Source organism: Piliocolobus tephrosceles, chromosome 9 (genome assembly GCF_002776525.5).
Source record: "Piliocolobus tephrosceles isolate RC106 chromosome 9, ASM277652v3, whole genome shotgun sequence".
Taxonomy (NCBI): domain Eukaryota; kingdom Metazoa; phylum Chordata; class Mammalia; order Primates; family Cercopithecidae; genus Piliocolobus; species Piliocolobus tephrosceles.
The window spans coordinates 84,992,457-85,007,343 of NC_045442.1; the positions used below are offsets into that span (position 1 = coordinate 84,992,457).

A 14,887-nucleotide genomic window follows, 5' to 3' on the forward strand; every position below is an offset into this window, starting at 1 on the left:
TACTTGGATAATAGTTTTTAAAAGCAGGAAAATATTATCTCAATTCTTTGCACTATTTGCAATGCAAGGGCTATAGATATACTGCAATTTAAGTTTAATCTACATTATTAACCTCCTTCACCGTTTTCTGAAGTCTAATGAACATAACAACAAACCAAGCCCTTGTTTGTAGCGTTTTCCAATTTCTATGGTGTAAATGCTCCCTCTGTGGACAATTGGAAGCTACCAACATGAAATCCCTACATGCAGAGTTGGGAAGGAACCTACAGTAGCCAGCAGGATAGAGGGTTTCCACCACTCAGAACAACAGGTGTGCCTCGCCTATTTAGGTAATAGCAAAATGTAACAGAGTGGTGCATTTTGAGTATTAATTACTTTTGTTTTTAACATAATTTATTAAATTATATGTTTATATAATTTAATTTTAGTTTTAATGGCACAGAAGTATCTTTCTTCTTTCTGGATCAACCACATAGAATTTCAATTCTACTGTGAATATTATCTTTGAAATCACAATATTGTCAATGCTATATATTTGCTTTCTAATTTTTAGAGTTGACCTATAAACAAAGCAAGTAAGATACTTTTAGTTAGCTAATACAAGTATTTTAAACCATGATGATATAAAAATAATAATATAGAAAACAAAAGAGGGGGAGGAGCAAGGGAGGAAGAATAACTACATCAGTACAGATTGAGTGTCCCTTATTCAAAACTCTTGGGTTTGTAACACAAAGGATAAATGCTTGAGGGGATTGGTACCGCATTCTCCATGATGTGATTATTTCACATTGCATACCTGTATCAAAACACCTCATGTACCCCATAAATATATGTACCTACTATGTACCCCCAAAAATTAAAAATAAAGAAAATGAAACAAAACAAAATGCTTGGAACCAGAAATGTTTTGGATTTTGGATTGTTTTAGATTTGGGGATATTTGCATTATGCTTACTGGTTGAGCATCCCTAATCTGAGAATCTGAAATTTGACACAGCCCAATGAACTTTTCATGTGAGTATTATCGCAGGGCTCAAAAAGTTTTGGATTTTGAAGCATTTCAGATTTTCATTTTGGATTAGGGATACTCAACCTCTATTCTTGGATTTCATAGCTGCGAATGCCATCCTAATTTGATACATAAAAGAGTGAACATACTATTTAAGGTCATGAAGGAAATTATTGAAAGGTATGTAAAATACAATGAACAGAATTGAAAAGGCAACATTTAGAAGGATAAAATAAAAATACAATTACAAATCAGTAGTAGAAGAGAATAAGGAGATAGTGTAAGCACTCTATTTTCTTATTTTTTATGTCTGAAGGCCCAAAGATATTGTCAAAAATTCATAAATCCTAAAGAAGTTTATTAGTTGAAGTTATAATGAAGATCAGAATATCTAAAAACAACTACTCTTGGTGATTATTTGGGCAAATGGAAAATGGTCAGGGGCAAAAGGGAAACTTCTTTTTATGTTCTGATAAACTGACTTTTGTTTTCCAGGTGTGGATATTATTTTATAAGTAACCCCCCCATATCTACTATTAAAAATGCAACTTTTGCTTCCTCCAGCCCAGACCTTATTTACTTTGCAGTAATACCTTTTACAGTATATTTTAATTTCCACTACATGTAGAAACATCCCAGAAGGCCTGAAGTCACACATAATCCCTGTGTCCAGTTCTCATGGCCCACTACCTTCCCCTCCACCAGCTGGGGGTTAGGAGTCGGGGGGTGGGGTGGGAGAGCAGAATTCTCCTGTTACACTGGGGAGCTGCCACATTTTGTGCCTGTCTACATCACAGTAATTCACAATGTGCTAAACATTGCACTTTGCCATATGGCACATTCTTATTTTTCAATTCTCATTACCTCACATCTATAAACAAACAAACAAGGCTTTGGGAAGTTCAGTGCCTTGCTCAGAGTCCTGCAGTTTAGTGGCTTATACTGGCAGGTTCTTTCTCTCTTGCAGCGGAGAATTAAGACAGAGAATCCAATATCCCCAGTGTATCTTCCCCCAGGAAATGTGAGTGGTGGTCCCTCGACAAAAAGAAGTCATGTCTAAGATTCCCATCTTGTCTCATAATCCCCTTCAAAAAGGAGGAATTGTAGTCTGAGAGGGTATTTTGTTCCCCAGTGACTGAGGGCAGGGCAGGGGTGGAGAAGGCTTCCCCTCTCTTCTGGCCCCAGAGGCCCTGGAAATGCACTGTGCAGTCACTGACGTGCCCTCAGGCAAGACCCTGGCGGGAAGGGGGCTGTTCCAGGTCTGCCAGCTTCACACCCTTACTCTATTGGATTATCATGGAAACAAAATCTGTGCAACAGCTGTGATCTTCATTTTCTGATGAGGGAACAGAGCCTCAGTGCCCCCGAGATCACTGGTCTGACTCCAAAGGTTTTTCCTCTTGTCCCCGCCCCAGCAAGGGGTGGCGGGACCAGGAACTGCCCCTTCTGCCTGGGGACGGTGCCCTGGGGCAGGAGCCCCAAGGCTCCTCTCCACCGTGGAGGCTGAGGCCAAGCTCAAGGCACAGGGCACAGGCTCTGGCCGGGCGTGTCCAGGATTGGGCGTCAGCGGAGGCAGCAGGGGCTGGGGCGAGGCAGCCACTGGAGCGTGGAGCCGGCCCCACCTGCAGGGCCCGGGCTTCCCCTCTGACAAAAGCTGCTGTCAGGAGGGGCTGTAAAACAGCAGACAGGCCCGGGCAAGGGATCTGCACCCGGAGGAAAGGAGGCAGGCGTTTCCTGCATTTATCTCCGCAGGAGCCGGGAAGGAAGCTCCTCCACGGAAAAGTGTCCAACCTTGCCCAAGCTCGCAGGTCCACGAGCGAAGCCCCCACCCCGCCTTCCCGCGCTGCTCTCGGGAGGCTGCCGACCTCTACCTCACGCAGCACTCTGTCCCCACCAGCTTCAGCCTTCTAGGCCCAGAGAACGTGGCCGATAGTCCCCTTGGCGTCTTGGCGTCTTCTCACTCAGCGTGCCCCCTCCTGTGTGTCCCTGGGCAGTCTCTCAATGACCCGCTGTAACGGGCCCTCTTAGGGGCAGGAGCGTCTGGCTCCGGTCCCTGGCTGAGAAGACCTGTCTAGGCTGTCCCCCGCCGCGCCTCTCCCAGGTGCCTCCCTCGTTGTGGCGGGAACAGCCAGGTTTGTTCACTGGGAGCTGGTGTCCTGGCCTTGGGCGATTTCTCTGACTAGGGGGCTGACCCCCACTGACCCAGTCACCTGATCACCATCACCGGGCAGATCCCACCCCACCGCACTTGGGTGGTGCAGGTGTTCACTGGGCCAAACTGAGGTGCGCAAGCAGAAAGCGTCTCCTCCGCGGGGCTGGGGTGGCCGTCAGCACTGGCCCCTGGGGCTGTTGGTGAGAAACCTCGCTCAGCAAGAGGCCAAGGAGTGCTGGAGGCTGCTCTGGGGCTTCCGCCCCCTGGCAGCTGAGGCGAGATATTCAAATATCGGTGGGCGGGGTTTTCCCAGGTTAATCCTCTCTTAACGGACTGCACAGCAGGGAGAGAAATAGAAGAATCTCCAGGCCACCTTCAGAAGTGAAGATGGATTCCTCGCAGAGTGCTAGGGGGAAGATACCTGATGGGCCCTCTAGTTCAACAGATTCCTCCCCATCCCACAGACAGCCCAGAGAGGAGAGGCACAAAAGATAATAATGACAAGGAATAAACATGACCTTGATGCAGCAGCTACGTTTGCCGTGTGCCCACTTGTGTGCCAGGCTTTGGGCCAGGTGCTCTGCATACTTGCTTTTCATGATTCTGCCAGGTATGGATAGATGTACCCACTTTACAGATGAGAAAACCGAGCTCCAAGGAGAGAATGATATGGACAGAATCTATCTCAGACCCGGAGGCTTGGGTATGCTCCTTACTCACCCCACCACATTGAATCCCTCAACAAGCTGTCAGCAGCGACTCATTAGCTTCATTTCACAGATACACCTCTGAAATGAACTCGTGTTTTACTTTGGTCTTCCCTGGTTTTCCAGGCCTCCAAGCAGCCTCCGGGGCCACCTTCCCTGCTGGCCAGCTGTGTCCTTTCCTGCTGGAACCACCCAGACCCAGGCTCCCCATGCTCATCAGCCTTGAGCCTGGCATCTACTTGGGACTGACCTGCTGGGTGGCCACTCCTCCAGAGCCACCTACTCACTATTACATGCTAGATGCCTTGGAAATCCTCTTTATTTATTTATTTATCTTTGGGGGTTTGTATGATTTTGTTTGTTACTTGTAAACAATGGATCCATTTGACTTTTATCAAGTCATGTAAATGGATCTAATTTTATTTTTTTGTGTATGTCTACCTGGTTATCCCAACATCATTTATTAACTGTCCGTCTTTCCCCACTGATTTGAGATGCCACCTTTCTGTATGATACATTTTCACAGTTGAGGCTATTTCTGGATTTTCTATTCCGTTTCGTTGTTCTCTGTTTATTCCCATGACACACTGTTTCCATGATAAAAGATTTAGGGCCAGGCATGGTGGCTCACACCTGTAATCCCAGCACTTTGGGAGGCCAAGGCGGGCAGATCACGAGGTCAGGAGTTCAAGACCAGCCTGTCCAACATGGTGAAAACCCATTTCCACTAAAAATACAAAAATTAGCTGAGCGTGGTGAAGGGCACCTCTAATCCCAGCTACTTGGGAGGCTGAGGCAGGAGAAACACTTGAAACCGGAAGGTGGAGGTTGCACTGAGCCCAGATCATGCCACTGTACTCCAGCCTGGGCAATAAGAGTGAAACTCTGTCTCAAAAAAAAAAAAAAAAAAAAAAAAAATGTAGAGCATATTTTAATTTCTGAGATACCTAGCCTTCCCTCCTTGCTCTAATTCTCTCTCTCTTTTCATTCTTTTTTTTTAATTTTTTGCTTTTTATTTTTGAGATAAAGTCTTACCCTGCCGCCCAGGCTGGTGATTTCGGCACACTGCAACCTCGACTCCTGGGTTCAAGTGATTCTCCTGCCTCAGCCTCCTGAGTAACTGGGATTACAGGTGCATGCCACCACACTCAGCTAATTTTTTGTATTTTTAGTAGAGATGGGGTGTCATCAGTTTGGTCAAGCTGGCTTCGAACTCCTAATCTCAAGTAACCCACTTCCCTCAGCCTCCCAAAGTGTTAGGATTACAGGCACGAGCCACCGTGCCCAGCCTCTCTCTCTTTTTTCTAAAAAACTTTTATTATGGAAAAAAATTGAACATCTATAAACTGAGTATAGTAATATAATTAACCACTATATATTCAACATCCAGCCTCAACCTGGATTAACATTTTGCCGTTTTTGTTTCATTTACGCCCACTCCTTACCCCACTTAATTATTTCCATAGTTTTTCAACGTACAATTTTATGTGTGTTGAAATGCACAAATCTTATCTGTATGGTTTTGACAAATTTGTTCCACAATTGTAACACACATTCCTATGAAAATATTAAATATTTTCATCACCTCACAAAGTTTATGCTTTTATCCAATCAATAGCCCCTTCCCAGGGCAACTGCTGTTCTGATTTTTTTTCACCATAGGTTAGTTTTGCCTGCTGGAGAATTTTATATGAATGGAATCACAGTATGGACTTTTTTGTTTACAACCTCCTGTAGTCAAGCTTAATGCCTGTGAGAGGAATCCATGTTGAACAGTGTATGGATAGTTGGATTTTTTTTTTAACTGTAGAGTAGAATTTCACTGTATGAATTTATCATGGATCATTTATTCATTACCCATTAATGAACTCATGGGTTGTTTCTGGTTTTTAGTTATTATGAATAAAGCCATTGTGAATATTTATGCATAATCTTTGTGTGGACATGTGTTTTCATTTTTCTTGGCTAAGTGTCTGGTGGTGAAATTGGTGGGTGGGTCTCATGATAAGTGTATATTTTACTTTCTAAGAAACTGTTAAACTGTTTATGAAAATGTTTGCATCATTATACATTCCTATCAGCAATGTAGGAGCATTCTAGTTGCTCCAGTTGCAACATTTAATGTTGATGGTCTTTAAAATTTTAGCCATTCTGAGCGAATGTGCTGAGGTATCTCAATGTGGTTTTAGTTTGCACTTCCTTAATAATTAACAATGTTGAGCACCTTTTCATGTGCTTTTTGGCCATTTGGAGATATATATACATATATATATTTGATAAAGTGTCTCTTCAAGTCTGTTTTTCTGCTTTTTTATTGGGCTGTTCATCTTTTGAGTATTGATTTGTCAGAGTTGTTTTTATACTCTGGATACTTCCTTGGTCAGTAATATTTTCTCCCTGTCCATGACTTGCCTTTCATTTACTAACAGTGTCTTTGATTAGAAGAAGTTTTAAATTTAAATGAAGTCTAATTTATCAATCTTTTCTTTTATGGTTATTGCTTTCTGTATTCTGTCCAAGAAAAACTTTGCCTCCTCTCAAATTGCACAGATATTCTCCTATGTTTTCTCCTAGGAGCATGGCAACTTTAGTTTCTAACATTTGTGTTTAAGAAATAATGTAAATCCCTACCAAAATTCTAAAGTCATTCTTGATAGAAACAGAAAAAATTTCTGAAATTCATATGGAGCCACAAAATACACCAAATTTTGAGCTAAAAGAACAGAACAAGGCTGGAGGCATCATCATCTGGTTTCAAAATATATTACAAAGCTATAGTAATCAAAACAGCATGGTTCTGCCATAAAAACAAACACATCGACCAATGGAACAAGAGAGAGAACCCAGAAATAAAACCATGCATTTATGGTCAATTGATTTTCAACAAAAGTGCTTTGATTTGTTTTCATTACGGGTAACCATGTCGTTTCAGCATCACTTGTTGAAAAGGCTTTTGTTTCCCATGAATCTCTTTTCAAAACATTCCCTCACCTTCCATACTGCCATTCCCCTTCCCCTTCCAAGGCTGTTGCTCACTGACATCCTCCCTCTGGTCCCACAGGACCTTCCTCAAAGTGGAGACTCTGTAGATAGAACCTCATTTCTGGCAATGCTGCATCACTGATGTGAAGAAATAAAGCACTCAGAATTAAACTGAAGTTTCAACTCTTTATTCCTACTTCCCTAAAATTAAACCATTTTGGCATGACAGGTGTGAGTCTGTGTGTGGTGGGTGAGACCTGTATGGTGTGTGTGGTGTCTATGAACTCCCCCAAAGACAGACTGGATCTCGCCACACTAGGCATCTTGCATAGTACCAGGCATATGGTGGTGTGGAGATGGTAGAGGAATACATGGATGCATAAATCATGAGAGGCCTTATCCAGCACCTTATTGGAGCTCATACCTAAAGTGATGCCAGCACTCTTGATCTCACACACCAAAGATAAATGTGCTTAGCCTAAAGGACTTGTTCTTACCTTGAAAGCTCCTTGGGGAAACCATTCTTATTTATTATTTGTGCCTCCAACACCCAGCTTAGGATTTGGTCCTGGAATATCCTAATGCCAATTGAAATGGGTTGAATGGCCTGTATTCACCTGGTGATAGCTCATGGTTCTTCATCTTCTCAGTGGGCTCCTTTTGAGTTTTATGTTAACTCTACCAATATGGAGTTGGATCTTCAGGCCAGCTTCGAAAATTATGACAGAATTCACTCATTTGTAGTTTTCCAATCCTCCCTCTTTTCTCCAAGTTTCATGGGATGTCAAGCAGTGGTATTGACCATTTCTCCTGCAGGCTCCAGGTGTCTTGTGGGTTTATCTTCCATTTGCACCAGTACTCACATCTCCCTGAAAGTACAGTCTGATGGTGGGATCCTCTCTCTTTTTCTGGAGTTAATTATGATTCTCTTGGGGAACATGGAAAGGCAACCAGCACCCAGGAAGCTGCTTTCTCTCCAGGTCTGTTAAACATGTCCTGTTGCTGTGTAAATAGTTTTCTTTTTTTCTCGCAAGATGGTATAGAAAATACATTCTAGTAATGAAGTGGGGGAGGGCTTGTGATGAATTAAGTGAAAGAAAAACCCAACAAATTATGAAGGGGAATATATGGCATGATTCCAATTTGTTAAGAACAAAAAATAAGACCAAAGAAATATACTTTGGTAAACATGGAAAAAAAGACTGAAATGCTATTGCTCAGCAGAGGGTATTAGTGAGTTTTATTTTATTCCTTCTTCTCTTTATTTTTACATACTATTTAGAATTAACATGCTTTATTTTAAAAGTCAGAAAAATATTTATTTTAAAATTATTAACTTTTTAGTATGTTGCCCTGATAAGTGATGGTAAGTGCTCTGAAGAGATCATAGTGGAGACCGACAGCCTACCAAAATGCATTCTCTCTTATAACAGAACTGAGGCTGGCCCATGGCTGATCTACACTTCCCAGTCTTCCTTGCAGCTTGATATGGCCATGTGGTTACAATGGCATGTGAGCCAAAGTGATGTAGACCACTCAGAGGCTGGGTCTTTATCAGCACAGGTATGTCTTGTCTTGTCCACTCCCTTTCCTTTTTAACAGACTGGATGCAGATGACAAGACTCTAAGGGACAATGGAGCAATATTCCTAAATTGCTATATGGGGGAGAACTACCTGCCAACTTGAACGACTGGTGTAGACTGCTCTGCAGCAAGGCAGTAACCTTCATAGAAGCTCTGCCCTGTTCATCATTGTTTCTTCAGGACCTACCTGGGACCTGGCACAGAGGAGATGCTCAGTGTGTGTTTGTTGATTGGAACTAAACTTTTACTTTTCTGACATCTTTGTCACAAAGCCATGAAGAAATTACATATCCTTATGACAATTTACTTAGAGTAAATTGTCATAATACATACTATTTTTATGTAAAATGTGAGATTGCAACAATATGCTTCCATTGATTTCTCACTCTTTGGTGCTGTAGTTGTGAAATACATTCTATCCACATATGCTATCAACTCCAAAGTACAGTACTGCAATTTTCACTTTAAGCTGTCATAGCCTGTTAAAGAAGTTAAAACAATGAATAGTACATTGTTAGTTTTTATTTACTCACATATTTGCTATTAAGAGTGCTTTTCTTTTCTTCCTATAGATCCACGTTTCCATCTGGCATCTTTTCCCTTCAGCTTCAAAAATCGCCTTTAGAATTTCTTATAGTGCAAGTATGCTGGAGATGAATGATCCCAGCTTCCTTTACCTGAAATGAATGTATTTTATTCTCATTTTTACAGAGACATTCATTGGCTATTGAATTACTGGTTAACAATTTTTGTTGTTTTCCTTTAGCATGTTAAAGATGTCTTCTATTCTCTTATGGCATTCATTGCTTCTGATAAAACATCAGCCTTAAATAGTATTTTTGTTTCTCTTTATGTAATATTTTTTTCTTTCTGACTGCTTTCTTGCTCTCTGACTGTTTTAAGATAATACTTTTGTTTCTGATGCTTGACTATGATGTGCTAAGTATGGTTTTTCTTTGCACTTGGTGATGCTTGAGTTTCACTAAATTTATCATGTCTGCATCTTGCTGTTTTTCAATAAATCTGGGAAATTTCAAACATCATTTCTTCAAATGTGCTTTTCTGCTCTCCTCTCCCTCTGAGACCCCATTTACACATATATTATACCATTTCATATTGTCCCAAGAGCAGCTGAGTTTGTGTTTTTTCTTTAATATTTTTCCCCTCTGTCCTTCAAATTGTATAATTTTTATTAATAAGCCTTCAAGTTCATTAACCCTTTTCTTCTGTGGTTACCAATTTGCTGTTGTTCCATCAGTACAAATTTTTTACTTCAGATATACTTCTCAGTTCTAGAATTTACATTTGAATCTTCTTGTATTTTCTATTTTTTTTTTTTTTTTTGCTGAAATTTGCTAGCTTTTTTTTTTTTTAATTCCTACACATATTTCTGATAGCTGCTTTAAAGTTCTTGTGAAATAATTCCAACATCTGGTTCATCTTGGGGTTCATTTCTACTGACAGTTTTTTATTTCTTGTTACGGGTTACATTCTTCTGCTTTTTCAGATTTCTACTAATTTTAACTGTACGCTAGATAGTATGGATGTTAAATTGAAAGGAGGCTGCATTACATTTTCTTCCTTTAAAGTATGTTGAGCTTTGTTCTGGTTGGCAGTTAAATTCCTTGGCTGCAGTGGCTCACACCTGTAATCCCAGCACTTTGTGAGGGTGAGGTGATGGGATCGCTTGAGCTCATGAGTTTGAGATCTGCCTGGCCAACACGGTGAAACAGTGTCTCTACTAAAAATACAAAAAATCAGCTGGGCATGGTGGCACATGCTTATAATCCCAACTACTTGGGAGGCTGAGGCACGAGAATCGCTTGAACCCAGGAGGTGAAGGTTGCAGTGAGCCGAGATCACCCCACTGCACTCCATCCTGGGGGACAGAGCCAGACTGTCTAAAAAAAAAAATTACTGGACTATCCTTTTAATTCTGTCAGGCTTGCTTCTTTTATTCTTTGTTTGGTTATATTAGGGTTCTCCAGAGAGACAGAACCAATTGGATATACATATATAAGCGTATATATGTATACATCTATATATGTACATGAATGCATGCTCTTGTTTGTTTATTTCTTTATTTATTACAAGGAATTGGCTCACATGATTATAGAGGATGAGAAGTCTTAAGATCTTCAGTCAACAAACTGGAGATCCAGAAGAACCAATGGCGTAAGGTCCAGTCTGAGTTCAAAGGCCTGAGAATCGGAAGAGCCAGTGGTGTAAGTGTTCCAGTCCAAAGGCAGGAGATGACTGATGTTCCAGCTCAAGGAGTCAGGCAGCCAAAGTGTCCTCTTACTCAGCCTTCTGTTCTATTCAGGTCTTCAACTGATTGGAAGCCACCCATGCATATTAGGGAGAACAGTCTGCTTGACTCAGCCTACTGATTCAAATGTTTATCTCATCCAAAAATACCTTCACTGACGTGCCCAGAATAATGTCTCGCCAAATGTTTGGGCACCTCATGGCCCAGTCAAGTTAACTTATAAAAGTAACTTATCACATAGAGCTATTTTATTTCAATTTTGAACTTGTTCCAACTTCATGGCTTTTATTCTAGGGTGTGGGTCTTCTCCAGTGTGGAGTCTGAGCTTCAGAGTTTTATGGTTTTAAATTTCCTCTCATCATTACCTTCCTGTTAGTCTGCAGGAGGACTCCCCTGATCTATGTTCCAAGTTTGATCTGAGGATTGGGGAGCAAGGAATACAATAAGGCAGCTCTGAGCTTGGTGGGGTGAGGGCTCTGAGGTGCAAAGTGAAGTCCCACAATGCTCAGTGAAGTCTCTTCACTCTCCATGGGATGCAACTGCAACATTCCAAGCTCTGCACATTCTCTGTTACCTCTTTTAGCGCTTGGTCTTGGGTTAGGTGACCCCTGCTGGGTCTCTTGGAGTCTCACTCTGTGCACACATAGGAATCCTTGGCCAAGGGCACACACAATGAGTTCCCAAAAGGCACACTCTCCTCAGGAACCTGCCCTGAACATTCCAGCACCTCCAGCAGCTTTGAACACTGACTTAAACCTTTTTAGTTTAGGGAGACTACTGTCTCTGGGGCCCCACCTACCTGCATCACAGCAGAAAAAGCATCCCTAGAAAAAACTCCAGGGCAATTGTGGGGTTCACCTTGTGTGTTTTCCTTATCTCAAGGATCAATCTTGCTATTCAATGCCTGAAAACAATTATCTTATGTATTTGAACTATTTTGTAGTTGCTTTCAATAGGAGGGTATGTCCTGTATCAGTTACATCACCATAACTGGACGCTGAAGTAAAACTGCCATTTTGGGGCAATTGTTTAAAAATCAGAGAATCTCACATTGCCCATCAACAAAAATACACATTTACATGGGCAGTTCATAGTTGCCCCTGCTGCTTCAATGTCTTCGCTTGGGCAACTCTCTCACTAATAAAAGCTTGCATTTGCACAGCCCTTTTTAGTGTTTAAAAACTCTCTTGCAAATGTTATTTGACTTGTTCCTTCTAACAAGGCATTCTTTCGTTCTGCAAATAAGAAACAGACTTAAAGATGTCAATTGTCTCAGTTAAGATAGTGAAATTTCAACCTTGAGTTTCTAGCTCTGAATTTAGTGCTCTTTACCTGCCTGCTGTTGGCTACCCAGCAAGGTGCTGGGGAGGGCAAAAGGTAGGAGACCTGGGTGCATGAGGGCCCTCCAGCAGACTTTGCGAGCTCCCACTATGACAGACTCTCTGTGCTTCCTTTGGGCATTCACAGGCATGGGGTCCTGGCCTGTGCCATGCTGGCCACCCTTCCCGCCTCTGTGGAAGGTCCTGTGTCTAATCTGCTCTTACCATAGGCCTCTGATTTCAGGCAATATCTTGTTGTAGATTTTATGATTTCATTGGTGACAATGAGGGAAGTATTTTCATCATATACAACAAACACTTCACCGCAAATTCTCTAAGGTTTTCTCTTTCTGCTGGCTGGCACTGCATGTATCCTTTCAATTTCTCTTTTTTTTTCTTTTTTTTTCTTTTGAGACAGTCTTGCCCTTGTCACCCAGGCTGGAGTGCAGCTGGACAGATCTACTATTTTGGCTGCTGTCTACTGACAAGTTTGCATTGGTGGAGGGTGAGGTTTTATGACAAATGTTATTTTCCTCTTTAAACCAATCTTGGAGCCTTACTCCATCTCATAACAAGTGATGTTGCTGCTGCCTCTCAGTCAGTCATGCATGGTCCACTGGTTTTGTGAGCTAGAGACAGGCAATGAGCTGCACTGAGAGTCAAGGATCAGGCATTAGCGCTAACAAGTTCCCTTGCTCTGTGGCAAAATTCTCCTTTTACAGAGCACAAGCAGGATTGTGTGTGAAAGGACATGCTTGTTCATCCTGTGCAGATGCCCTTATGGATAGGTGACATGGATAATTCAGCCTAGTTAATATACTCAGAGGAATGAGAATTTGGAGTCTGAGTTTCAGAGACTTCCGTTCTATGGTTTTAGATGTCCTCTCATCCTTGCCTCAGTGTTGGCCGCAGGAGGACTCCCCTGATTGGTGGTTCAAGTTCGATCTGAGGATAGGGGAGGAAGAAATCCAAGTGGGCAACCCTGAGCTTTGTGGGGCGAGGGCTGCCGAACCCATGCCATGTCCAGGGGTGCACTAGAAACGCACCTCTGATTAGATTCACCTAACACGATCATTGTTCTCATTTTGCCAGAGGCCCAGAGAGGAGAGGTGTGCACCAGTGGTCACATGGCTAGTGAAGAGGGAACACAGAATCCAGACCTACTCTTCTAGGGCCGAGCTGTACTTTCCATTTTGTCCTTGGCCCCACCCAGCACCGCTTGACCACGGAGAGTGCACAGACCCAAGGGGCCTTGCTGCAGAACCCAAGTCACCCGCCAGAACTCCAGCAGCTCCGTGGTCGGCTGGAGAGCGGGCAGAGTCACGCATCTGCCTGCTCTCCACTTCTGCTTTCTCCAGGAAATGAGCAGAGACCCAGCGCGAGTGATTCAGAGTGAAACGGCGCTGAAGATTGCCGATGCGGGGCCGGGTCCTCTTCCCCCGAGCCTGAGGGGCTGCAGCTGGGGATGAGGGGTTCCATGCCATCTGATATCTGCAGGCGCTGACGGCCACCCCTCCAGGTAGGCCACCTTGCTCTTGGCCAAGCCAGGCCAGCCTAGAGGTGGGCATGTGGGCCCCGCCTGTCAGCGTGGGGCCTACTGGCTGCCTCCTGGGAGGCTGAGTATGGGGGCACATGTGACCCAGTGCCTGGTTCGGGTTTGTGGATGTGGGAGAGGAGGTGAGCTGGGGAGCAGGAAGTGTGTGTGGCGTGGGCGGCCCATGTGGTCAGGGCCATTCCAGGGCTTGGGTCTGCCAAAGTGCGTATCACCGCTGAGGTTTGGGAGTCAGGCTGAGCTCCAGCAGCACTCCTTGACCTCCGACGTCAGGTGAAGTCTTTTCTCGGGGTCCTGCTATGAAAGGATTCCTGGGAAGGGCTGACACGGGCTTTCCTGGTTGTCAAGGGGGCGGAGAGAGTAGGCCGACAGTAAGACTCACCCTCCAAGACCCTGCATAGGTCTCTGAGGAGTGCAGAGCCGGAGGGCCATTTCCAACGAGCCTCAGAGGGAGCTGATCTGTCCTGGCTCTGCCATTACTCACTGGGTTCTGGTAAGTAGGTGCCTCCCTGGGCTCACTTCCCTCATCTGAAATGTTACAGCAAACTGTTGAAACGCCGGCATTTTCTGCCTAAGCAGGGCCACCTGCTCAGTAAGGGCTGATTCTTCATTTCCTCTGAAATGAAACTTCTAAAACACTAAATCGATCTTTTGTCCCAACCTATCTAAAGTGAGGGAGGAGCTGATTTGATAACTAAGGGCGCTATGTATTACTCTTTCCACGGAGCACACTAATTTTAATATGAGTTTGTGTATAGTCATTCATTTAGTTATTTAACATACAGGTATTGAGAAGCCTCGCCCTGCCAGGCTCTGGTCAAAGCGGACAGGGGTCTGTGGTGTTCAGCGTGTGGGAGAGTGGCAGGTAGGGTGGGGGTCTTGGGAGGGTGGGGATGGCTCTAGTCTTCTGAGAGGGGACCTGTCTGAGGGAGGCCGAGCCCTGTGGGTTTCTGAGAAGTGTTCTTGACAAGGGTCTGAAGGAGGAGACCTGGTGGAGGTTGGTGTGGTAGAGTGGGGTAAAGGGCATGTCTGGGGCTCTGGCCAGCGAGGTAGGGAACAGGGTCAGGTTACGGAAGCCCTTCCTGTCTGTCCATCCTGAGCACCTGGGCTATTCTTTCATGAACTTGGGAAGATTTTCAGTGTTGAAAGAAAAGAAAAGTTCAGCCAGGCACAGTGGCTCACGCCTGTAATCCCAGCACTTTGGAAGGCTAACAGGGGCAGATCACCTGAGGTCAGGAGTGTGAGACCAGTCTGGACAACATGATGAAACTCCATCTCCAAAAAAAAAAAAAAAAAAAAAAAAAAAAAAA

The 14,887-nt window shown here is 43.6% G+C and overlaps 1 protein-coding gene across 3 annotated transcripts in view; it reads left to right on the forward strand.

Annotated features, from left to right (window-relative positions):
• The first annotated feature begins 13,240 nt into the window (after positions 1–13,240).
• Positions 13,241–14,887, forward strand: part of WDFY4 (WDFY family member 4) — a 312,143-nt gene continuing 310,496 nt past the window's right edge. Inside the window, exon 1 of one of the 3 annotated variants that reach the window (XM_023230197.2) lies at positions 13,241–13,544. The gene's annotated coding sequence lies outside the window, so the exon portion shown is untranslated. Of the gene's footprint in view, positions 13,545–13,575; positions 14,071–14,887 lie in introns of those variants that run through there. The other 2 variants (XM_023230195.2, XM_023230196.2) reach the window with 2 other exon arrangements.